This window comes from Ixodes scapularis, unplaced genomic scaffold (genome assembly GCF_016920785.2).
Source record: "Ixodes scapularis isolate PalLabHiFi unplaced genomic scaffold, ASM1692078v2 PGA_scaffold24__2_contigs__length_7659602, whole genome shotgun sequence".
Lineage (NCBI taxonomy): Eukaryota > Metazoa > Arthropoda > Arachnida > Ixodida > Ixodidae > Ixodes > Ixodes scapularis.
Genome location: NW_024609851.1, coordinates 7,593,466 through 7,620,575, shown reverse-complemented (window position 1 = coordinate 7,620,575; position 27,110 = coordinate 7,593,466). Strand labels below are relative to the sequence as shown.

The following is a 27,110-nucleotide window of genomic DNA, read 5'->3' as shown; positions in this document are numbered from 1 at the left end:
TTCTTGGGGTAAGTGTAGGACAGTGGGGCTTGGGCCGCCAGCGGGCCGCCGCGAAGCAACGTGTTTGGGTGGGCCAATTGGGTTAATATTTTTCTAATGAGCAGCCGCAGACTGTTGCCGCGAAGCAGCGTGTATGGGTGGGCCAATTGGCCGTTAATATTTTTCTAATGAGCAGCCGCAGACTGTCGCCGCGACCGCAGGCGGGGGGGGGGGGGGGTTAACACGATCCTCTGTGATACACGCGCCGTGCGAAACTGCCGGCATTTTTTCCCCGGGCTGTTGTGCCAGCTGCCGCAAAATTGCCCCACCCGCGTTTGATCCTGCGGTTCTTCCGTCATCGCCGAATGCGACGCTAGTCTTTTTGTATATTGTTTTGGGCACAAGTTCACCCCATTAATCGTTTAGTTTGCTTCAGTTTTCGTCGTCTCATCAATCGCCATTCGTAAAATTCTGGTGGAGGTCCGTGCCAACGCAGCCCATGAAACGTACCCCTCCGAGGCTTCACAGCCAAAGCCCAGTCCCCCACTCAAGAGTACCAACCGCACAAACTACCGAGACCCGAGGAAGCAGCTGCACCCAAGGCCTAACCCCGGAATTCTGAGTTTTGCCACTGGCGTGGCGAACAGCCGACCGACGCCCGCTCAGCTACATCTGCAAGGAAGCCAGCCACATCTATCGTGGACGCTCCTACTGCCGACTTGGGCTGCGTGGGTTCGACCTGGACGACCACGCCCGAGGTACGGGAACACCCTCACAACATCCAAGAGTACCTCCGATGTTAGCCATCCTCAGCACCGCCTCTATGTTGTGAATCCCGCTCACCATCACCAAGACGTTCAGCGTGTCCAGTGCCACGACCTCGCCGACAGAGCCTGTATCCCAGGGACTCCGGAACCGGGAGGGGGGGGGAGGGGGGGGGGGGCAGTGGGGTCCAGATTCCCCCCCAGATTTCTCGGGACGGGCCGCCCCCCCCCCCCCCCCCCCCGACTTCGAAGAAACGAAAGCTCTTTATTCATCCATTGTAATTCCTCCAGTCAGCGAGGCGGCAGAAGAGGCTGGATCAACGCCAAATAACCTTCTTCCGCTTTGCCCAACAAGGTGGACTGTCAGAATGAAGTCAATGAAAAGGTTCGCTAAAAACCTAGTTCATGAGACACTGAACGAGCTGCTACAAACAGAATATTCGATTGCAGGCAACAGCAGGGCCATTTTAAGGGTTATGGGAGGCTTCTGAAAATGTTTGAAACACTGCAAGGAATAAACATTTCTATAGCTATGTTCGGTCCATGCGAAGAGCCTGCGAGGGTAATGCAACATTCAACGTTTCGCGCCGCAGGTATCAAAGGGGCTACAGAGACTCTGCGAGGCAATGTCCCATCTGCGGTCTGATGTCGCGTTTGAAGAGTTGTTGGACTGCGCGAGCTCAACGGCAATGCGGCTAGGTTTGAAGGACCTGCGTAGCGCAAAGCTGACAAAACCGCCAAAAAGGCTCAAAATGAGCAACAAACATTCTTTACCTGTTGTACTCGATTGCAAGGCAGCGTTGCGAAAGGAGTACTTTGAGGCTATAGACTGCATTCTGAGTGAAACTCAACGGCGGTTTGAATAGCCTGGTATGAAGCAGGGGGGGGGGGGGGGGGGAGGGGGGGGGGGCTAGTAAAACTAGACAGCATTTTGATTAACGCTGACGGGGGAAGACAGTTCACAACAGATGACCTGAAAGAGGCCCTAGGAGCTGCTTGCATGTGATTTTGACCTGGCCCGGCTCTGGGCAGTTTTTACTTTTGCCGACTCTTTTATGCAACCTTGATTCCCCCACAACTGACTCCATATTGAGGACACTACAGGCGAAATCCGACGAAAGTCGTGACCTCCTGGACCAAGTCGTAAAATATATGAAACTTCTTCATTCTGAGCCTGCATCTGTCGCTTCGGGGGAGCGCTCGTTTAGTGCCTAACGCCGCATTAAAATGCATATATGCAGCCGCATGAGTGAAGGGAGGCTAATACTCCTCCTCATTTTGCACATTTAAAAAGGAAGAATGTCGAGCTCAACCTGGACGACATCATCAAGGAATTTGTCTCCAGGACCACCGAGCAATTGGCGACCTTTGGTCTTCCTCGAGACGACTAACGCACGTGGCTTTCGGGCCTACATGTGTATCTGTTTCCTTCATCACGTTTTTGTGCACATTTTCAATATATGCATTAAGATGCCATTATATATATGTAATTATCTTGGTTTACTTCTTCATTTCATAGCGTGGATGTCTTTTTGAGTCAGCATTTCAAGAATAATATACGTGATTCTCCGCAAACTCAATTTTGCAACGCTGTGTATCCCCGAAGGAATTTTGAAATTCTCTGAAGCACTATGCGTAAGTGTTTTTGCCATATTAGTGAGTTTTGGTGGATCTTTGAGGGTCGGAAAGTGCATGCGCAAAAAAGCAGTGCTTGCATTCTACGCGTGTGCATTTCCGACTCACAACTGTTTTGCGCATGAGCCACTAAAACTCCCTACTGTTGTTATAAAGCAGGAAGAAAAAGCGATTGCACATGCTAAGTAAGGAACTTCACGAAAATGATATTTGATATTTTATTAAACAGTAAGTAAAAATAAAACGACAGAAATTCGGCTGCAGCCCTTGTCTCCTATAATAAAATAAGCAAAAACAAAATGCTTGACTTCAGCCCCCCCCCCCCCCCCCCCTGTCCAAATCTACTTCCGGAGCCAGGAAAACTAGCTGCTGCAACGCCTGGAGGTGGTGTTGCCGAAGACGACCGAAGTCAAGAGCCTCCAAGAACGCCGGAGCACATCCACTCTCTCGAAGCCACGTATCGCAATGACGCTCCTGCAACAGTGCGCAACAACCTAAACGTTATTGAGGGCCACGACGCATCAGCACTTTTGGACACCGGAGCAGACTACACAGTGTTGAGTGGGAGACTCCCTCTCCGCCTTCAAAAAGTGACGATGCTGTGGGATGGGTCACAGATACGAACCGCTCGAGGACACATCACGCCTGTCAGAAGATGCACTGCTCGCGTCAAAATTCACGGCGAGACGTGTCTTGTAAAATTCGTCGTTCTACAAAACTGTGCCAGAGATGTCATTCTCGGCATGGACTTTGTGTGAATACGGTGCCGTCATCGACCACCTGTTCCGCCTTCAGAAAAACCCCAAACAGCGTCAGCCACCGCCCGAGTATCTGCCGACCACGTGAACCTGCCGCCACAATCATGTTGTTGTACCCGTCGTAATAGATTCAGCTTCCTGCGGAGAAGTTGTTCTGGAAGGCAACATTTAATTGCTCTTGGGAAAACGAATAGGCATCACAAGAGAAATAACTGAACTTCGGGATGGGCGCACTGCGGTCCTCATGACGAACTTCCGACAAGAAACGCAACACCCTCCGAAAGATATCACTGTGGGCTATGTCGAGGAACTCCGGAACTAAGCGGAAATCGCGGCAAGAACTGAAGAGTCCTCGTCACCTCAGCAAGACTGTATGTCGCCCGCACAGCTCGACATTGACCCGAGCTTCCGGACCCGAAACGACGGCGGTTGATTAACCTCCTCTCCGAATACTGGGATTGCTTTGCGACGTCGTCGAAGGTGAGAAAAACCACCACCGTTGAGAAGCACTGCATCATTACCGAGGATGACGTGCTCCCTGTGCATCGATCACAATACCGAATCTCCATAAAAGAAAGGGGGCCCGGGTCGTTCAGGAGCAAGTACAAGAAATTATGAACGACGACATAATCCACCCTTCAAGCGGTCCGTGGGCCTCTCCAGTAGTACTGGTTAAGACGGAACGCTTAGGTTTTGCGGGACTATCGGCAGCTGAACACAGTGACGAAGAGATATCTATCTACTTCCCTGCACCGACCAAACGCTAAACCGGCTGCGCCACTCTCGGTATTTTTCATCGATGAACTTGAAGAGCGCCTACTAGCAGATCGAAGTTGACAAACGGGACCGAGAGAAGATAGCCTTGTTCACGCCTGATGATCTGTAGGAGTTCAAGGCAATGCCCTTCGGACTATGCACGGCGCCAGCAACTTTCCAGCGTGTCATGGACACCTTACTGGCGAGATTGAAGTGGCAGACCTGTCTTGTCGACCTTGACGACGTCATAGCGTTTTTAAGCCACTTCGACGTGCACTTGCGACGGCTCCGAGCTGTTCTCTAAGCCATGCAGTCCGCCGGACTCGCACTCAAGCCGTCAGACTGTCGGTTCGCCACTGACGAGTTGATGTTCCTGGGAAACATGGTTAGTAACAAAGGCGTCTGCCCAGGCCCCGAGAAAACTCCTGCCGTCGCGGGATTTCCAGCGCTGACAGACAAGAAGGCCATGCAAAGATTCTTTGGACTTTCTGCCTACTGTCGACGTTTATTTGGGATTTCGCAAGGATTTGTGCACCGCTCACAAACCTTACGAAAGATGCCGAGATGTTTGAAACGGCCGAGGAGCAGCAGCAGGCATTCGCAGGCTAAAGCGAATATTCCAGACTTCTCCTGTTCTTAGACACTTTGTTCAGGATGCACAAACCAAGATTCACACAGAAGCTAGTAATGCAGGACTTGGGGCGGTACTGGGTTAAGTACAAGAAGGCACTGAGCGAGTCATCGCCTATGCAAGTCTGACACTGCCCAAGGCGGAGAGAAATTACTCAATTGAAAAAGAATGTCTTGCGGTCTGGGAAAATTGGCATAGAAGGTTCGGAGCGTAGAACATTCTAACCTCGAATAAGCAACAGGGTTCTCGAATTTACCAGAACTCAACATTTACAGATATAACGAAAAGGCGCGTCCACTCCAGGCATTGAACCTTGTGCCCTTTGCGTAGGAGCCAAAGACGATAACCATTCGGCCCTGAGAGCGATTGGTCGGCGACACTCGTGGCATTATAACAGTTATGAACTCTATCTACCCATAGGGCTCTATATATTGAAACCATAGAAAACCATATGACCTATATAGTACATTGGCTACAGTAGCAGCATCTTGGTAGTTTACTGGGGGCACGTTTTTCATTCATCTAAAACATCAATATCGCACCAATATTCCATGCCGTGGGCAAGGTTTAGACTGGGGAACCAGCAGAGCAGTTTTGACAAAAGCAGTCAGTTACGAACGAGTGAAATCGCAGCAATGTCGCCGCTTAAATCACTTTTACCGGCGAATCTCCCTGTACTTTTAGGTTTAAAAATATTTTTGAATATTGTAACATTAGGGATGGAGGATACATAAGGAACCGAGCAGACGGAATATGTACAATCCCCCACGAGAGAGGGAACCCCTAGCGGAAAACAGGTCGGTTTAATCGGGAAGCTTCTGCAGTCGCTGTGTTGGTTGTACATTGCAGCGGCAGCGGTAGTAGTGGATTAGCGGTATAGTTCCTGAGATGGCTATTCCGCACTAAAAAAGCCAGAACAGTTGCTGCGTGGTTGGATGAAACACTACATAAAAAATTAGCACGGCACAAAGTTTTGTAGCTTTCCCAGCTTCTCTTCGAAGCTGTACAAGGCAGAGCGCCGCGGAACCTGGGGCTGGGCGCGACTTGTGCATAAATGCAAGTAAGTAGCGTTTCTTACCTTGCAGTTCACGTTTTGCTATAAGCTGTTGACGAATAATACAATTAAATTTTTCTAGCGAAAATGGAACAAAGACACCTACTGCTAACGAAAATATGCAGCAAACACTTCACCAGGAAGGAGAAGGAGAACAAGGTCGCCCACCCAAGCTACGACCCATCGATATTTTCATCGGCCTGCAACCAAACGTTTTGGCGAAGGATTGGGAATTTCTCTCTGTCTGGAGGGCCGCAAAATATATAAGTAAATAAAAATGAGAAAAAAGCCTAATCAAAAATCCTAAATCAGCACCTATATACAAAATTGAAAGTTAGTAAAAAAAAAGTAGTCTAATAGGGATGAAAATAGGCACTTTATTTTGAAATTCAATATTTAGCTAAATTTTATATTACACAATTACTGGAATCCAGAAAACTCACAAGGCATAATTCAAAGTGCATAGGAACTTCGGCATGTTCACGGACGGCAGGAGGCTACTAAGAATGACGTACAGAAGTGATGCTGATAATGCGCAATAAGTGTTATTCACTAGCGGTCATAGCTGAGCTCGCTACTGCTGAGCATGCACTATTGGCAAGCTTCCAACATGCCTACATGCCTTGCACTGACGTCGCATCATTCATTTCGCACCACCACGGAAGACTCAGAGCGGAAAGCTGCTCTTGTACGAATTTTGAGTGACGGCTTAGTCTTCTAAAGGGAGAATAGCAACGTCTGGGCGAGTCTGGAACACACAAAGGAGAGCCCCGTTGAGAAGATAATTTCTCCTTCCCCTGCCTTGCATGCATTACCAGCAGTCACCTCAAATATGGCATCCAGTGTATATATCACATATAGATATGACACCGGACACAAGCACAATATACAAGGTAAAGAAATTTTAACATACGTAGTTGCCCTTTAGTGAACACTTTCATCTGATCTTACAAGATAAACCTCATTTGAGTCTTGTATAAAGCTGAAGTACGCTAGGTGTTGCAGGACCAGGGCTGTGAAAGGCACCTAAGAGTGTTATGGCCTGTTCCACCTAGGCATGCAAAGTACAAAATTCAGCGTTCCACACGTTTTGGACAAAATTGTTGACATGCTGTGAGAAGAAATGTAGCTGGATGTTTATTGCATACCTTCTCAATGTTGTTCTGCAAACACTCGTGGTTTCTGGGGTCACCTGATAAGCGGCACCAACATCCGGTTGTCCGTCACAGCAGTGGAGTCGATTGCAGAGAGGCATTATTACAATTAAAAAATATGTTGAGAACCATTGGACTGGGCACACTTTTTCATGGAACTGTCCAGCACTTGGGCCACTGGAAATAGTTCCATGGTATGTACTGCACTCTGAGCGACTCAACTTCAAGACTTCTAGTATGCACACATTTAATTCGAGTTAATGAGCACAGTGGCTTGCTGGGCAAGCCGTAGGACTCAGCTTTCACAGAAGGCGGGGCAGAACTCGCAGCATAACAGCACCTTGCCATGCTTGTGGGAGGTTCCAAATCCAGGTTACGGCGCCTCCAAAAGGGTAATCGGAAAGGTACCAGGACCAGCACAGCTCTACACTTCCTAGAACGATCCTTTCTGTAAGCAGTGTTCTCCACTGTATCAATCGACAAGGTGACCGCCATCAACCGAATCGTTCATCCACGCTTTACGTACCGCTAGAACCGTCGTGGAATTAGTCTCAAGAGTGACTAAAAGTGCAGCAGCTTATTCGGTGATAGTGATCACAGGTGTTTGTTATCGTCCTCCCCCTACTGACCAAACCGATTTCAATGACTCGCTGCATAATTGCCCTGGTGATCTAATGATAAATTTTCCCAAACACTACATGGTTCTCGGTGGTGATTTTAATTACCGTGGTATAGATTGGGCAACATTAAAACCTATATCGAATTGCAATAATCCTAGCCAATGCCGCGATTTTTTATCTCTCTTGGAAACGTACGCGCTCCATCAGATTATAACGCCGGCGACTCGCGACCGAGCCATCTTAGATCTCTTCATTATCTCGAGCCCAGAATGTGTAACATCATTCGCTATTATGGAAAGCATTAGCTATTATGGAAAGCATACATGTCGAAACGTCATTTTGCTCACGACGCTCCAAAAAGATAAAGAAACCGATATTCGCCTACTCACGCACGGACATCGTAAGTTTATTGTCAGCCATGGACGAATTTGAGCGTGAATTTGCTGCCTCATACACGGAGCGTTCTACTAGTGAAAATTGGTTTATCATAAAAAAAACACTCGGCGAACTGCTTTCAACTTACGTCCCCCGATTTACGGTGGCAACCCAGGATTTGTCACCGTGGTTTACAAATAGCTTAAGGCGCGAACTGAACAAGAAAAAAAGATTATTCTCTAAAGCTAAACGAACGGATAATTCTGTTGACTGGACATCTTACAAAACCTTCTCAAACCAATGTATAAATGTAAAAAATGCTAAGAAACACTTTTTTTCCGTGACCCTTCCCGGCATGCTCTCATCTGATCCCCGGAAATTTTGGAAAATTCTTAACCCTAAATCGAACAGAAATTACCCCACATTTACAAATCAACAGAACGAAAAGATAAGTGATGTTGGTGCTGCTAATTTGCTTAACACATTTTTTTCTCGCGTGTTTACCCAGGAAACACATCCATTACCCCAATATGCTATCACAAATAGTTATCCACCTATGCTGCCCAGCTTGTTTATTCAGAAAGGCAATCTCAAAGTAATTGAAAATTTGCCCACGAGCAGTGCACCCGGTGATGATGGAATTCCTGCTAAATTTCTGAAAATAATCAAGCATGCAGCTTCAAGTATCTTTTGCAAACTATTCCAACAATCTCTTAACTCCGGCTCAGTCCCATTTGACTAGCGCTACGCCAAAGTCATGCCGATCTTTAATTCAGGAGACCATTCCGATCCAACGAACTATCGCCCCATTTCCCTTACCAGCGTTCCATGCAAACTCATGGAACATGTTTTGTATACCCATATCATATCTCACCTAGACAGGTGTAACTTCTTCTTTCCTAAACAACATGGTTTTCGAAAACGTTCCTCGTGCACTAGTCAACTTTTCGAATTTGTTTCGGATCTTCACTTCAATACTCATCTTACTGCTTAGACTGATATCATCTTTATTGACTTCGCTAAAGCATTCGATACTGTTCCTCATCATCACCTTCTTCTTAAACTTTCGCGTCTACAAATCGATCCTTTCGTCATAAACTGGATTTCTTTCTTTCTTGAAAACAGGAAACAAATAGTCAAAATTAACCAATCATCATCGCGTCCGTCCACTGTTGCATCCGGGGTCCCCCAGGGCAGTGTTCTCGGTCCTCTTTTGTTTTTAATTAACATAAATGACCTTCCTTCTTCCATTAAATCCACAATTAGGCTCTTCGCTGACGACTGCGTGATTTACAAAAAGCATTATTACTAATAACGATTCAACTCTACTCCAAGACGATTTAAATACTATATCTTCCTGGTGCTCTATATGGCAGATGAACATAAACGCTCGCAAATGTAAACACATGTCCATCACTAAGTCTTCCACAGTAACACAATCACAGTATTCATTGTTATCACCACACCTGGAACCTGTAACATCATATAAGTACTTGGGAATACATTTAACAAACACTCTATCATGGAACGACGGCATTGAATACATTACAAGGAGTGCCTTGAAAACGCTTGGCTTCTTGCGACGAACATTATATCTTGCCCCACCTAAAACAAAATTACTCGCATACAAAACAATAATCCTTCCCAAATTAGAGTATGCATGCACCATTTGGAACCCTCATCGAACTTATCTTCTTCAAAGACTGGAATCTGTCCAAAACAAAGCAGTAAGATTTATATGCAACAACTACTCACCGGAAACTAGTGTCTCGGCCTTAAAAACTAGCAATAATCTCTCTCCTCTTGAACTAAGACGTAAAATACCTCGGCTTTGTTTTTTCATAGCATATCTTACAGCGATTCGCATTTTAAATCAGTTTATTGCCGCCCTGCCAGTTTTACATTGCCAAGAATATATCATTGTCGGAAAGTAGAACCATTCTTGAGTCGCACTAACACTTTCCTTTTCTCCCCCTTATTACTTTGTACCAGAGACTGGAATGCATTACCTGATAATATTGCTACTGACAGCAATCCAATTTCATTTCGAGGTCAGTGTTCAATATTGTATAATTATTCACCTTGATTATGTTTCTGTATAGTAGCTTTTGTGCTTTGTTCGTGCTTTATTCTTAATTTATTTCGATTTGTTCGACGAGATTGGGTGCATCCGCGACCACATTTCACGTTTCCGTATTTTGCTATTTTGTTTCTCTTTTTTTTTTAAACCTTTCTCCCCTCATGTAATGCGTCCATCGGACGCCCTTGGGGTGAATGAAATGAAATGAATGAAAAGGGCAAAACTCATAACCACGCCTGCCTTGCTACTGCACGAACGCGAGAAATCTTTTCTTTTTGTTTTTGTTTGCGCCGGATATCCCATGACGCATCGCGCTCTCCATTCGCTTCTCTTTGAGCGCTTGCTCGAGTGCACCGTTGGGAAGGAAGAATATAGCCAGTCGTTCAAAATACAAATGTGCTATTATCATTTACGGTTATTATCCGTCATGCTTGACTCATTTCCGAACATAGTCTGAATAATTCAATTTCTGTTTTCGTACCCCTTTAAGTATAATGATAGTGCAGCTTGTTCTTGGGACTCCAAATATTTTTGAACACGAGGCTTTAGGGATTAGAAGGTGGGTTTAACGCAATCTTCATAGCACTTGTTCAGGGTGCAGATTTTCTGAGTTCACATAGTGCTTATTTGAAGACCCAAAATCTTTTTTTCATTAGAAACTTGGGCAGAAAGTGAAAGGAGTATGCTCCAAGAAGGTGATGGAAAGGATAGTACAAGGACACTCGGGGACGTCAGAATGCCAAGCTCTCATTCGAATGATCAGTGGGCAGACCTAAGGCTAGCAGCCTTTGTCTCCCCTGCACTCATTGAACGTGTTATAACGTTAACAGGGTGTCTAGCGACCGGGGAAACCGGGTATTGTCAGGGAAATTATAGTTACCGGGAAAAATCGGGGAATTGTCAGGGATATTGTCGGAAAGCGAGCCCAGTCAGGAAAAAAATGAGCCGAAAACGCCATCGAGTGCCCTGAGCAAAGACTTGAGGACTTCGGGGCAGAAAAATGGATAATAAATTCTGCTTAAAGCGAAGCACAGGCTCTGCTCACCCAGCATATTGTGCTACCCGATGCAAAGAGAACAGCCGACGAATCCAGTCCAAGCCTTAGATTGGATTGAATGCGCGACATAAGGCTAGAACCAGTTAGTTACTAGTTTAGTAAGAAATGGAAAAGCCGCAGACCCCAATCTAATCCAAGCCTTAAGCCGAAAGTATCCGAAAGTGTGCATCTTGCAGTCATTCTGCCATTCCGTTATTGACGTGTCTGGTTGAGCGTCCTGTTTTCATCATGTTTCCGGAACTGGGCTCTTCACTGACAATGTCGGCGGCAAGAAAGTGCTCGTTTAATCTGGACTGGCCAAACCTGAATATTTCGGAATATGCAGGTTGGATTAAGCCCGTGCAAAATGATCCTTACAGTGTTCAATGCCTTATGTTGTAATCATCTCATATATTTAACCGCCTCTACAGTGGTCAAAGAATTTCACCTGAAATTATCAGGGAAAATCTGGAAAAGTCTGGGAACTTAAAAATAATATTTTGCTAGACACCCTGGTTAAATGCCTGGCATCCGACCTTTGGTTTTTGCAATCAAACACGTTCGATGAATGCGGTGGAGAAAAATGCAGCTAGCTTTCCGTCTACCTACTATTTATTCCAATCAGAGATTGGCGTTCTGACTTCCCCGTGCGCTCTCGTATCCTCTTCTTCCTCAGTTTTCTGGCACATACTTTGATGCCTCAATTTTCAGTGCAAGAAAGAACTATTCTTATGAATGCTAGACGAATGCAATACAGCATGTGAGTTTATTTTTATGCTCTCATTATTTTATGAAACTGAAACAATTTGGGTTTGGGAGTATTTGCGCTACCAGAACATTTTGCAATTGGGAGTTTTATGCTATGTATTTTCCATCACGCGGTGATGTATTGCCTTAATAAATGTTTGTGATTGTTTTTAAAATGTGAAAGTTGTAGAAGGTAGATGATTTTAATTATTAGGTCAGTCATAAAAATTAAGTCAATAGACCCTTTTCCAACGTCAGTGCGAACACCTGTCCGCCATTGCTTGCTCATATACTCTGAGCATATATTGAAAGCGAGCCCTGCGTCAGCGTTCAGCGAGAACTGGGATCCAGTCACGCACTTCGTGAGCAAGCAGTGCTGACCGCCATTGTTGCTTGATGGACTTTTGAAAAGGGTTTACTGACTAGATAGATACTGTACAAACTATTTTACGAGAACATGTAATGTGACTGTCGGTTTTGTTTACATTACTTTCAGACGCCCGTCAGACGTGCGTCAGCTTGTGACCAACTGGGAAAGCAGATGCAGCTCGCCTCAAAGAATTGCATCTATAACATGCACGAGCTGCTTCAAAGCTTGAGACTGGAGGACAAATAAACGAGCTTGCGGGTGGAATGCATGTTCACAATTTCTCGAAGGTCGAGCATTTCTTTGCATGCAGTTTCTGCTATCTTGCATGGGCTTTAAAAGGAAAGTGTTTTCCTGCTGAACTTCATGTTTCACTGATGTGTGAACCATGTGGTTAATACGATCGATATACACCAATACACGGCCCTGACGTCACGTCGCTACGGTGGCCCTGCTACTGTTAGGGCGCATTTGCAGAGGCTTTACGTCACGTGAATTTCGTTCTTTTGCACACGCAGTGCCCGCACCTCGTGTGGAAACTGAATTTGCCCACACCTCGTGAGGGCTTGTTGGTAAATGGTGCTTTGGCCTATAGATCATATCAACGATTTAAACTGCATGAACAATATCATCCATACCAACCATATAGACCATACAAACCATATGGACCGTATAAATCATATGGACCATACAAACCGTACCAACCCGTATCAACCATATGACCCATACGGCCAGTAACAACCGTATGACCCGTACCAACCGTATGACCCATATGACCGGTACCAACCGTATGGCCCGTATCCCATAACGCTATATGAAGACCCGTATGGAAAATTCATATGGTTTTTTTCAGTACGGCATGTTCGTTATGAAATACAACTGACGGCCAATCTGTCCAAGCCAGCCGGATTTGCGTAAAGCGCCAAAGCCATCGAGAGAAATCTTCAAGAACGAATGACAACAACCGTAGCTATTGTGTAGTGTCGTTGCGATCGGTCTTTTTAGGGGCGAAGCTCCTTAGGGGCTAGCCATGTCCGTATGTCTGTCCGCCGTCGGGTCACGAGCGCGTGAGCACGTGCTCGTGCTCACACGCTCGTGAGCTCGTGCTCACGAGCCTACACGAGCACGTGCTTGTGTAGGGGAAAAAACCGCATCTCCACGTGGTGAAGGATGTTGATTGGGGCGAAGGACTGGCGGTGCTTGTCTGCGTACACGGTAAGCCGCAGCATGCCGAGCCTTTCGTTTGTTCATCCATCTCAGAAAGAGAATGTGTGGCATGGAACTGTGGTTATAGAGACGCTTTGCAGCAGCTGTGCATGGACGCCGCCATAACTGACCTTCAGTTTTTGTTTCCTCTTATTTCGTTTATTTCAATTCATCATTACCATAGCAGGCCACCTTATTGCCATATTAGATCCAACTGTGTCCTTTTGTAAAGCATCGGCCTTTGTAGAGGATCGTCAACTACCGTTTCAGTTGCTCGGCATCTCCGTAAGACAACAGAAAGTCAGCAATGGCGGCTGTAATTTGGCGCGTGTGTAAAGCGTCTATACGCATTTGAGCATTTGACCGCAGCGTGACATGGATGAAAACGAACGAAAGGGTCGGCATGCGTCGGCTCACCATCTACGCAGACAAGCACTACAAGAGCTTCGTCCCAATCAACATCATTCACCGCGTGGAGATGCGGCTTTTTCTTTTCTACTTTCTCACTGCCACTGGAAATAAAACGCCGCGGAAATTCCTCAGACCCGCCTGCTCGCTCGCTTCCTTGGTTAGTTGTCCTCACGACAAAAGCGGCCGAGCAGCAGGAGGCACCTTTCGCTCGCAGCATCACGGGTTGCAAAGGTTTTTTTTCCCCAGTGATCGTATTTACCATGTCCGCCATACTGGAACGGCTTTGTCGGGGTTATTTCACACAGCGAGAAGATATAATACGTCCTTCAGAGCCGCGAGACTACAGTAGTAGTCAATGTGCACCAGCTCACACACCTGTCACTCAACGCCCAGGAGGGCGGAGCCAAACGCGATCCGACCAATCACATCGCAGCAGGGTGGGGCCAAACCCAACCCGCCCAATCACAGAGCAGTAGGGCGGGGCCCCTGCCCTACTGCTCTCCCATCTGAGTGACCAATGACAGGTCGTGGGCATAGATGGCCCCGCCCACTGGGCGATAGCCAGTGACCAATGGGAGCTCATCGAGGTCCCGCCCTCCAGTCACGTACGTGGTATAGGTGTGAGGTCACGTAGCCAATTTAACACCTCAATAAGCATGTGTTAACAACGTGTTAACAAGGTGTTAACAGCCGATGTTATCAGTCACGTACGCGGCGTGGGAAAGACACGTACAGAGATGTCGTCACCACTGCTCACAACCACGTGATTTTCCCCGGGTTCGAGTTGCGTCCGACAGAGGGCGCTCACGTGATGTCACACAGGGTTCGAGTTAGGTCCGACAGAGGGCGCTCACTTGATTTCACACAGGGTTCGAGTTGTACCCGACAGAGGGCGCTCACGTGATGTCACATGACGGTCACGTGATATTATTTGAATCGCTGCGCGGTAAACGACTTTTGTTCGCTAAAAAAGGCTCTGCGGCGGCTGGTAAGCGACGTCGCTACTTTGTGCACAGGAGCCTTACACTCTACCCCCTGAGCTAGAAGCAAATTGCTTCCCAGAGGGCTTAACTCGTTTTAGTTGTCCGTGTGTGTGCAAATCAGATCACGTATTTTCCCGCTACCTGGCTTTTGTAATACGCTTGAAAAACAGGATACGGCATTGCCGCAGGTCATGTGACGATGGTCGTGTAATATTATTTGCATCGCTGGGCGTTGATCGTCTTCTTATCACGTGATTTCGAGCGCGCGCGCGATTCAAACGTTGCTCGCGAACTTGTAGCCTCGTGGCGTCCCTATCGCTGTCGCATGTTTACGCAATGTCCTATATATGTGTTTTATGACGATAACGCACCGTCATTATGGCGGTGACGCGAGCGTCCGTCAAGTCTCTTCTCGCGTTCATCATGGGCTCCTTTCTAATTGTCTGCGTGATCACCATCGGCGTCAGCATGTCGCACGCGATCCTGCGAGGAAATTGCACGCTCGAGATGAGTCTGAACAAAGACACCAAGGTTCATCAGTGTCCTGCATCCGTGCTGGCAATACGCGTATGGTCAAAGAGGGCTATCCGAAAAGAGGAGGTGTAAATTTGGACAGGAATCAGACTGAGGCGCTGAACGAGGTGGCCGTTCTTGCTCCCCGGAAATATGACCTGGAATGCGAAGACACCTGCATCATCAGCGAGTCCATGTACCTCCGAAGATGTCCTCTGAACGTCTATCAAATTCGGCGATTGATCCGAGGAAGGAGAGCCTCATTGTACGGGATAAATCTCGATCGTGAAGCTATATTGCTGCTGTCAAAGTTTTTGAATAAACAATGATAAAACTCACAACGGGTTTGTGTATTGCGATATGCAGAGAGCCTACGAGGCTCGACGCATCGCGTCAAGGACACGAACATTTTTTTCTTCATATCTTTTATTGTTCAAAATCGTTCGAATTAACCCAACTGTTGTGCGAGGAATCGTAGCCTCTCCATTTTACGAGGTATTGCAGATGGGGCGCACGTCGGCGTCTCAAAACCTTCTTGATGATCCACCTCTTGTTTTCGGCCAGGGAAACGCGCTGCAGTTCTGCCTCGTAAAAAAAAGCCGAGAACGGGCTCTTTTCTCACCATATCGACTAGGTGATAGGTATTGGGCACACCTAATCGAATTCGGTCCACGATGAACACCTCGTCCGTGAACGACTGCTTGTACTCCTTCAGGAGAACGTGACGGTCTTCGGAGATGCGCACATGCTCACCCACGCGAAATTTAGGTATTTTCACCGGTCCGGGATCGGGGAGCAAGTGAAAGAAAAATTCGGTCTGGTTTTGTGGAGTAACGTCGACCGGTCTAGCCTTCAGTGTCCTGTGGTGGCTAAAATTATAAGATTTGACGATTTCCGGGAGAATTTCAATTAATCGTTTGGTTCGTCCATACTCAAAGTGCTTGTAAACCCGACTCATTATGGGGCGTCGTACGCGTTCCACTATAGAAGCCGTTTGCTTTGAATTCACGAAATATAATTTAATGCCGTTTTTCTCCAGAAACGAGTGGACCAATCTTCCGTAAAATTTATGACCACGATCCGTACATAAACGCTTGCTTTTCCCCATTTTTCGAAAGACAATTTTCAACGCCCGGACAACCTCCTCTCCCGTCTTTCGAGCTATGGGGACAACGGTGAGAAATCGTGAGAACGTGTCGATCACAAACAAAATGTATCGTCTTCCATCATTGTATTTGGCAATTTTTCAAATTTCCACTAGGTCAGCCTGATAGACGTCTCGAAGTCCCAAGGATAGCGTTTTGCGGTAGATGCGAGGGTGCTTGGTTTCCCTGAAGAGCGTGTACGCGTCCGATCCTTCTAAAAACTTTTCCGCCGTTCTTCGTCCCGTATGTCGTGCGAGCCTGTTGATTCCACCAAAAGAGGCTGCATGACTTGCTTCGTAGTAGACGGCTTTGCTCCTCTTCTTTTGGGACGAAGACATGCTTTCTGGGCGCACCGCTTTGTTGGTCGGTAGTTGCGGGCTCGAAATGCCGTCAGGTTCAGGTGACAATCGATGAGAGAGGAAACTGCGCCTCTCGTCCAGGGAGGCTGCCTGTTGTGCAGCTCGTAGTGCACTAGGTATACAATGTCGGATCCCTCGAGCTGCTCTCCGTGAACCACCAGCGTTCCTTCGGGGGTGTAGGCAATTACCGACGAAATCGCGCTGAGCAGCGTCTCGACTTTCCCTTGGTGTCGTTTGTGAAAAGCGGAAAGAATTTCCTCGTCGTTAAAGTAGTCCTTGTCTAGAAGTTCTTCCATGCTCCGTCGACCATGCGCTGCGAGGCACGAGGTGCGGCGGTAGAAACGGGATCAGCAGGAGCCGGTTCGGTCGGCGATAGGGTCGGGGACCCAGTCCGCTGCTCCGAGGAAGCGGTAAGAAGGCGCTTCGGCGAAGTGACCGAAGAAGAAGACGTACCTCGACGAATGGTCACTCGCGCTTCGGGGGTCCTTCTTTTAAACCTATCGTGATTCACGATGGTCACTGGCAGGTTCTCTTTGACCAATAACCTCGTGACGCGATCGAAATGAGCCGGAACTGGCGATTTCTTTGAGCGTGAAACTAAATAGGAAACCAAGTCCACGATGTTGGATCCCTGTAGAGGTTTTTGCTCGATCGAGATTTCCAAGGTTTGCGGGTCCCAGGTGAGCACCGGTTCCATAGCCTCAGAAGCGATCGACCCTTTTGCCGGTAGGTTTAGCTCAAGTAATTCACTATAACGGAAGGGTCATCCCCACGCCGTTCCTCGCTCGTCTGCGTTGTCCGCTTTTCCGTGCTAATGGGTATCGCTTTAAGCTCGTCAATGTGTGCGCTACTCTCATTCGACGTGTACGGACGTAACATTTTCAGCAGCGTTTGAAATATTTTCTTTAGCTTGATGTCGTCCGGTTCGTTGTCTTCTTTCAGAATCTCGGGAATGTTCTCTTTGTAAGGTATGAGATGGTACTTTTTCATAATTCTCAGACCCCGATAGCCTTTGCGATGGCCCTTCCCCCGATCGTTGACATGAGGCCTAGAAGAGCAGGAAGGATCAGGGGTAGGAAACCTCCCTTCAACAACAGCGTCTTTCTTACGTTCTTGGGCGTGTCTTTTCAATTTCCCAGTGTCCGTATGACGGGCACAAATCTCTGTACTTTCTTTTTTATAGCTGCGGAGAGAGGAAGGTTTCCGGCGCAGAGGTTTAAACAAATTTCTCTAATTATTTTCAGATGCTCCTCCTTGGCGTGACGTAGTAGTGATTCTCTTTGCCTACACGTTTTGGCTTCCGACAACAGGTGCAAGAATCTTGCGTGCTTGGTGATGCGGTTCACTAGGAGACGGACGTGTCGTACACGACTTCCGGACCCTCGTCCGGCAAGATTTTTGCCCTCACACGGAAATCATCGGGAAGAGTTTGCGATAGGTCGATCAGAATGTAACTGAAGGGCGTTCTACACGCGTCCGAAAATATGCGCGGTAGAACCTGCCCCCTGCTACCCCAAAGAGCTGTCGGGATAGCACTTGGAGTTGATCGGCAATCCTAACTGAGCGGAATATAAGTAAGGCCGAAGAATTTAGGCTTATTGTTCTAAAGTACGCGTCTTGGAGGAACATGTTCTGCGTGATGAAAATGACCGAAGCATTATAGTGACGAGCAGCTCCTATAAAAGTTTCGCAAATGTCTTTGAGCTTCGTTCGATTGGCGAGAAAGTCGTCGAATATGATCACCGAGTCTCTTTCGGGGTCTAAATTTTGCGGGATCTCCTTGGTGAAAATGACCCCGCTCGTCTCCGAAAACCAGCTCTGGGGAAACACTTAGATGTAGTAGACGACGTGAAACTCTTTGTCGAACATTTCTTTTCTAAATCGCAAGAATTTGTACGTACGTGCTTTTGCCCGATTTAGAGGATCCAATCATCGTGATTGACGCCGGCTTTTGGAAACGAAATTTGTCCAGATCCGAAGACATGTCGGTGACCTCGCGTGCTACGCTTGTAGACGAGTGGAAAGAACGCATCGCAGACACGTTTCTCAGTACTCGCGCGGAGCACATTCCCGCGCGGCGGCACACTCTTTAGCTTCGCGATAAATGCTAATTTTAACACGCGTCGCAACGCTCCGGTTTATAACGACACCCGTACGCGAGCAGCGATTAACAGTGATTAAGCAACGAAGGATATGAAATAAAAATAAGCGGAGGCCCTAGAAGGTCCGAGTTGACCGCTCGCTTCAAGGTCGTCTAGCAGGAAGTGTATGCAGGTTTGGACATGTCTCGAAAGCTCGGATTGTGTTCTTTTTTTTTTTTTCATATGCAAATTAAATACATTGTTTTGACGCTGGCTCGCTAGCTCTTTTGTTTTCAGTCTCGTTTTTTTTTTTTTTCTTTTCCTACGCACGTGTTGATTGCACAGTGAGTCGTCATTACGCAATCCGCTCGGTATATATAATCCGAGGTATCGTCCCCTGGTTGTCTTCACTGCTTTCTCTTCGAAAGGAAAAGGTAATGCTGGAAAAGAAAAAGCTTTGTAGGCCCGCTGTATACTAATGTCATCATTTTCAGACTGACGTCCCACCTCGAGCCACTGCCGCCCTCCGGTCAAACCAAAATGGACGGGGTCCTGAACAAGCTGTCTTCCCTGCGAGCGTCGTCATCGTCTTTGTTTGTCAGCATCAGCTCCATTTCGTGCAACGTCAAGATGCCCGTGCTGGAGGTGAGGCGAATGGACACGCGATACGGGCCATTCGTTTATGTGACTCTCCAGCTGGAGAGCGATGTGGTAAAAGTATGTTTACCCAAGCGGTTCGCCGAACTGAATGAGGAAGATCTCCGGAGCATGAGGGCGATGGAGGGACTCACGATGGAGAAAACCAGCGGTGACGAGTGGTCACCGGTCATCACTTCCTCGTGCTCTGACTAAAAAAAAAATTGTGAGCCGCTCGGGACAACTCGAGAAAAATGGTAACCTACCACTTGTGTGATGTGCGAGAGCGGCAGCAATACTCCAGCGCGGAGTCGTTACAAGTTCATCTGGCCCAGGTTCACAATATCCCGCCGCAAGATTGCCTTCCGTTCATCAACTCACTGTGCGCCTTTCGAAACTTTACCGCGCGTTATGATATGCCTTTGCACGAGCGCGACGACGAGTCTCACGATGTAACCACGCTTTTTCGGCTTCCGTCCGACGCAATGGCTAATGTTTTTAGGCATTATGAAATGCCATTGCGTTTTTTCATTACTTTAACCGTGGAAATGACTCGTCTCAGCGGTGACGACGAATTTGAATTCAGCGTGCACTACTTTCATTTTTTAGTCCACACGGTCTGGGCCGAAGTTAGCATTCGCGATGCTCTACAGACTGCATGCGCCGAGATCTCTGCTCGCCTCGAACAGTATCAAGAAGGAGGATCTGGGCTTGTCGTCGTCGCCATTCAGACCTGCACCATCACCGTTGGATGTTTCACTGCGCCTACGGTCGGTTGTGCGAGTTTTGTGTTACCCGGGGAACTCCCAAGCAGACAGTGCCTAGTGAATGTGAACGAGCAACTGAACGAGTCGGAGAAAAACATGTGCTTTGTGTTTTCTGTGCTCGCCGGTCTCCAACCCGAACCCTCTAATCGATCGAGAGCTTCTTGCTACCGAGAACATTTTGGCAAGTATTGGTTCCCCACCGCGTATTCAGTGACGTTTCCGCAAGACGTGCAGGCTTTCGAGAGAAAAAACTCCGTGTCCGTGAATGTGTAAGGTTATGATCGAGAACAAAGGTTCGTCTACCCACTCAAAGTCAGCGATAGCGAGTTGGAAAAGCACGTGGATTTGCTCCTGATAGACGATCACTTTGTTCTGATCACCAACTTTGCCGGACTTTTCGCGAACAGGCGCACTCACCGTTTTCGCTGTAAAAGGTGTTTGATGGGCTTTCGCTTTCGCACTGCGCTGGGAAGTCATTTATCGCTGTGTAAGGAAAAGAAGGCAGTCCGAACGGTGTATACTGCAAAGGGGGACGCGCTGTATTTCCGGAGCCCACAGACGATGGAACCTTTCCCCCACTTTTGCGTCTACTATTTCGAGGCCATTCTGGAAGCGAAAAACATGGGTCAGGCTTACGAGAAGCACGTCCCCAGTTCGTTTTGCATACTCGTAATCCGATCCACGGACTGGCGCATCGTCGAGCAGTTTTTGTACCGGGGCGAGGACTGCGTGGAAAAGTTCATTTTCATCCTTAATCAATTGTCCAAGCTCAGTGGCGAATGGATTCGAAGTGAGGAAGTGCCAATGGTGAGAGTGGACGAAGAGGCTCACGCGTCGGCCTCTCACCGCGCGATTTGAAGCGAATCGTTTGGAAATCGAAAGAGAAAAGTCAGAGATCACGATCACTTCAGCGGATCGTACAGGCAGTCGTTGTGTCAGGGATGCAATTTAAATATGAGAGTAAACAAGAAAGTCATTCCAGTGCTCGCGCACAACCACTCGTATGACCTGGCCTTTATACTACCCAGACTCGACTTATTCGAGTCTAAAGATATTAAAGTGCTCGCCACTAGCTGCCAGCAATTTAAGCGACTCGACGTGGGTAACCTGCGGTTTCTCGACAGTCTGGCATTTCTCCCCGCCAGCTTGGACGCGCTGGTTCAGGACCTCCGTTCCAAGGGACTAGAAACTCTGTGCTGCCTAAAGCAGCACGTTTAGTTTCTGGCGCGGAAAGGCGTATTTCCCTACGACTACGTGACCAGTTTCGAGGCTTACCGGGAGCCCGAGCTACCGCCCCGAGAGTCATTTTACTACAAGCTTAACGACAGCCAAATTTCGGAGGAGGACTACCGTCACGCCCAAACCGTCTTTAAAACATTCAATTTCAAAAGCCTAGGAGAATACAGTGACCGCTACCTGAAACTCGACTGCCTACTTCTCGCCGACGTGTTCCAAAATTTCAGGAAATGGACTTTAAACACGTACGAGCTCGATCTGTTACACTAAGTTTCCCTGCCCGCGCTCACTCTCGCCTGCGCACTTCAACAGACTGGGGTAAAACTGGAGCTGCTCGACGACGTGGATGTGTATCTCTTAATCGAAGCTAGTGTGTGAGGAGGAATTGATCAATGTGCCATTCGTAGCACGAGGACTAACGTGCCAGGAACCGCATATTTCGATCCCGACACGGAGGTTTCTCACATTTCAAACCTCGACGTGAACGGCCTGTACGCTACCACCATGCGGCAAGCCCTTCCATGCGCAGATTTTCGCTGGCTAGATCGCGAGGAAATGGACGCTCTCCACTTCCAGCAGGTTACCGACGACGCGCCCGATGGTTACATTTTAGAGGTGGACCTGGACTATCCTCGGGAACTACACGATTCGCACGCGGACTTTCCCCTGGCTCCCGAGAAACGAGGAGTCCCGCTCGAATGGCTCTCACCCTATCAAAAAGCGCTCGTCGAAAAATTTCACCTACCCCAGCGAGAGTCTGAGCAAAAGCTGCTTCTCACCTTTTACCCGAAACAGAATTACATTATTCACTACCGAAATCTCAAGCTGTATCTGGAGTTGGGCTTACAGCTAAAGGCCATTCATCGCGTTTTAAAGTTTTCGCAGAGTGCATTCCTTAAAGATTTCATCGACTTTAACCACAACCTCCGAAAACAGGCGACAAATGCTTTTCAAAAGAACCTATCTAAAGTCATTATAAATTCAATTTATGGTAAGACAATCGAAAACCCACGCCAGTACAATAACGTTGTCATTAGCGTGAGCGAGGACGAAGTGCTCAAAAACCTGCAGAAGCCTAACCTGAGACAGTTCGCGGCAATCAGCCTGACCGTGGTGATCTTTCAGTTTTCCCAGAGAACGCTACACTTGAACAAACCCGTGTACACGGGTTTTTCTATCCTAGAGATGTCCAAACTGGTCATGTACAAATTTTTCTACAAGCAGGTCAGGCGGGATTTCCCCGACGCTCGCGCAGCGTATAGCGACACGGACTCGTTCATCCTCTAAATCACCGACCCGGATGTAGACTCGAAGCTCGCGACCCTTGCCGAAACTCACCTGGATACTTCCGGGTACCCAGCCGATCACCCTTTGTTCTCTCCCGCAAACAAAATGAAACTAGGAGTGTTCAAAAATGAATTCCCAAAAGATCACATTCTTGGATTTGTTCGTCTGAAACCAAAACTCTATTCGGTCGAACTAGCCTCTAGAGAGCACTATGTGAGTGCGACAGGAGTGAAAAGGTGCGAGTCCCGTAAGCTAACCTACGAGCTCTACGTTCAAACTCTCGAGCAACAAACTCTGCACAAGATCACGCAGCGGACTATCGCTCGTAAGTTGTGCGAGAACAAGACTGTTGCCGTGGAGAAGATAGGACTGAACCCGTTTGACAACAAGCGCTTCATCGACTGTGACGGCGTTTCAACTCTTCCTTTCGGACATTGGAGCCTCTCGGGAAGTGCTTTCTTTTTTTTTCATCATTTCAGACTGGTGTATCCGTGTACACAGACGGTTGCGTAAAGAGCCATTTTGTTGTGTGATCTTTATGTAGCGCGAGGGTTTTTCCCCCCGCCGAGTGTTTGATGATTGTATAAAGAGCTGTCGCGCTCCATCTGTTTCTTCGTGTTTTGAGAATTTCTTAGATATATGCCTATTGAATTAAAACAAAGAAAAAGATCCATCCTTCATTTGTGTCCTTTTTGTGGCTCTATTTCAAAATCAGGTTACAGGGCGGAGCAGCAGGAGAGCTTTAAAGCGGGAGAGGAAAATTGCTTGCGCACGAGTATGGAAATGTGTGTGTCGTTCCGTCAGTAGTCGCTCGCCGAGAAGGTTTTGATGCACTCGCGGAGCGGTACACCGCAACATAGGAGCGCACCGACGTAGAGACAGTAAAGTCCGCACGTGTGCGACAGAGTCCCTTGAATTCTTTGCTTGGAGTATAAGAAAGTCGCTGCGCCTCCGGTGAAGTCGTTAAATTCCTTGTGAATCGGAATCATTCCGAAACTGTCAAAATAACTAATTGCATTGTCCTTTGGGCACACGTAGAAAAGAACCCAGTGTTCACCGAACGAAGACCTCGGTGCCGTATTCACTACGTAAAGACCGGGTGAAGCTGTCTGTTGACCAATCTCGTCGCACGCGAACGTGCCACGAAACCAGGGACGCGTGCAATAATTTCCCGCGAAAATTGGGTAAAATTCGTGCTCTTCCATTTCAGCCAGCAAACTTGACGTTTCTCTCCTTGTCGATTTCCAGGACGGGAGGCGTTTCTGACATAAAGAGAATGGTGATGGCTTTAGTTAGGTTTTGCTTGAAGGTCAAGGTGAGTCTCACGTTCGCCGTGGAGATGGGACTAAGACTCTGCTCTTCCCTGTCCGGAGTCAAAATGTAGTAGAGCAGAAAGGAGTATTTCGAGAAGGCAGCTTTAGAGTAGGGGACGTCTCTTCGATTGAGGCGGTGTTGGAAGCTCATATAGGCCTTCATGTAGAGATCCTGAGCAAAATCAAACTGCTCCGTCTGCTGGCAGCCACCCTCGTCCAGGACCGCCGTTTTCAGGTTGAAGTTTTCGAGCTTGAAGGGGTCGTGCTCGCGACTTCCCTGAAACGCCTCGCTCTTCACGAAAGCGACGAGGAGCTTTGACGGCACTCGATGCGGATACAGATCGTCAAGGATAATGTGCGACACACCGGGAGAAACGGTTCTGGTCTTGATCTCCACCCCACGTAGTAGATAAGTCGCGGGAGAGGACTGCAAACGTCTTTCGATGCCCACAAGCACCGTCGGGGCCACTTGCACGCGTTGAATGTAGAGCACAATGCGAGGAAGTTGGACGACGTGTTTCTGGGGAACCGTCGAAGCGGCCAAGAGCCTGAAATCTTCGGCATTTTGACGCAGCACGATGCGAATATCCACCCCGTTCAAGAGAAGCTTGTCCTGGTGACATATGTCACTCATAAGAGGACAAAACAAATAACAGAGCGTACTTCCTTGGGTTACTTTAAAACGTGCCATAAGGCCCTTGGCATCGGCGGGAATGTCGAGCTTTTCGGACGTATTTACCGGGTCTTTTTCGTACAGCATCGCAGAAAGAGAGTGATCCCTACTGACCTGGTTTGCGTGCTGGAGGATATCGAGATAAGAACGATAAGCATAATTTTCGTACTGGCTCACCAAAGTCTGGTTCAGATACACGTGCAAGTATTGAAAAAGGGAGCTTCCAAATGCCTGAACCGGTATGACCTTATCGTGCGTTTCTGTTCCGTCTAACGCGGTGGTGCTCGCGGGATCGCCATTGGCTCGCACGATTTTTGTCTGGATGTACACAAAGCTTGATTTCAGATCGTAGAATTGAGGTCCTAGAGAGGGAACGTGAAATTCTAAGACCGAAGTGGGTGTTGTCGTGGCGACAGGAAAGAATTCGATATATTCGGACTTTTCCAAAGCAAAAGACGTAGGCGGAAGAGAGAAGAGATCAAGCCCTCCGCTGGTGCACAGACAGGAACGCTCGTGCAGGGTAAAAATATCGCCCGTCATTTTTTTGTGTTTAGGTATCGAAAACGTCATGCACGACCTTTCGTTTCTTTTGCCGTCTAGAAACTGAACAGCACTGGCTGGACGCCTTTCTTTTATGTCCTCCGCCAGACTGCAGCTTTTAAAGGAACTCGTCTCTGGTGCTTCGATACGTGCGGCCCATTCCCTTCTTTACGGCGTCCTTCAGCGAAGAACCCGGTCTCATTCGCTCTGCAATATTTCTACCCATGTACACTAGTTTTCGACCCAGGTAAGGGGCCACTATCTTTGTAAACACTGGCGATAGCCTCAAATAAATGTCCGACAGAAGTCCGCTCCCAACTTGGAACAGGGGCCCGGACACAAAAAACGTGAGCGGTCTTTCTCCGGAACCCGAGAAATGTTCTAAACAACACGGTGGAGACTTTACGTGCATTTTCTAAAATGAAGAGTGGCTGCAACGCGACCCAATCCGTCCAGAAATGGGATGTATCTTCCTCTCTCGCCAACAAGCTCGACACAAATGGGGCTCACTTCTTTTACGATCACCTTCTTATATTGTGGTAGATTAAAAGAATAGGATAATATTTCGTTTCGTTTTGACACTACGAATGGGACAACTCTCAAGAGAGAGGCTATCACGTCGCCGACGTGCTTCGCTTCTATGATATCGCAATAGGCAAAAATCTAATTGCTGGGAAATAATATCACATCACGGTCTGCCACCGAGAAGGAAGTGTACACGTTCTTCTGAGCAAAGCCAAGCATGTGGGATAAGTGAGCATTGATTAAGATATACCCACTGTGGTGCAATTGTAACTCTACGACTTTGATGTATGGATTATAACGAAGCAATATTTTGGAGGAATTCAGCTTAAGATGAGACTGGTAGGCGCTGTTTATCGCGTTAATGAGATGTTCTGGTGATTCGTAGAAGCCCTCGAGGATCTCAATTCGATCCTGTGTCATCACGTGCTTAACCCTCGTCAACTCTACCTCGACCTCCCGATCGAATGCATCTTCCTCCACGGGGCTGCCTTTCACGGGCTGACCTACTCCAAAAACGATCTCTGCAAATCCGACTTTTTCGACAATGTTGGGGACATGCGCAGTGCGTTGTTTCTCTGGAAGCCTATAGAGTAACATTTTCCTTTTCGCTCCCCGAAGGAAAAATCTATCAATGTAACCCTGTTTGGCAGTCAATGTTTTCTAGTGGACCGCTGAATGTGCCTGACTGTACGTCAAGCATGTCTGATTGGCCAACAAGTTACTCTGACCGACAGTCAAACTCCAGTCAGACCCCGCTTGTCGGCTTTCTGGTGGTTTCCTGGTGGCAGTGGGCCGCCGCGAAATGCCATCAGGATGTCTTGGTGGTGATTCTGACTGTACATCGATTGTCTCTGACTGTACGTCAGAAAGCTTTGACGTGCCGACAGACGTACGGTCAAAGGACGTAAAGTTCGTTCGGATACCACTATTTCGTCAAATCTATGAATACGAAAAGTAATCTATGCACGGGAAAACAATTTTGGGACGTGAGCCCATAAAACCGCTGACGTTAGAGATATGACACGCAACCGACCGACAATCTTGATCAGAAGCCCGCCGAAGCGCCGAAGCGCCGAACACGACACATCGCACTTCGCTTCGCGCATAGAGTCTTCGCCGAGCTTTCATGAACGATCGCTCTCGACTCGTTTTGTTTGCCCGCTCGCTCCAACCTGTCGATACTGCCCGGGCTCTACAATGTCTTATGTTTTAGTAGAATTTCTACTCGACAAGACCCAGCCTGTTGTGAGTTCCGACGATGTAAGGGACTTTAGCGGTGTAGTTGAAGACGACAGGGTGTACCAGGTCTACTGGGCCGGTGATGCGCGAACAAAAGGATCGTTCTACGACGCGAAAGTACTCTACATGGCAGGTGAGTAGAACTGAAGTACGGCGAGTGATGTACGAGTGCTTTGCATAACATGCTGACGGCTTAACTGCATTTGCAGCCAAAGCATTTTGTATAAAACGAATAGTCAA

At 47.7% G+C, this 27,110-nt stretch overlaps 2 pseudogenes; both read left to right on the top strand.

Moving 5' to 3' along the window:
* The first annotated feature begins 1,432 nt into the window (after window positions 1-1,432).
* LOC120841241 lies at window positions 1,433-2,134 on the top strand (annotated as a pseudogene).
* An 18,484-nt stretch (window positions 2,135-20,618) lies between these two features.
* Window positions 20,619-23,093, top strand: LOC120841242 (annotated as a pseudogene).
* The last annotated feature ends 4,017 nt before the right edge of the window (window positions 23,094-27,110 follow it).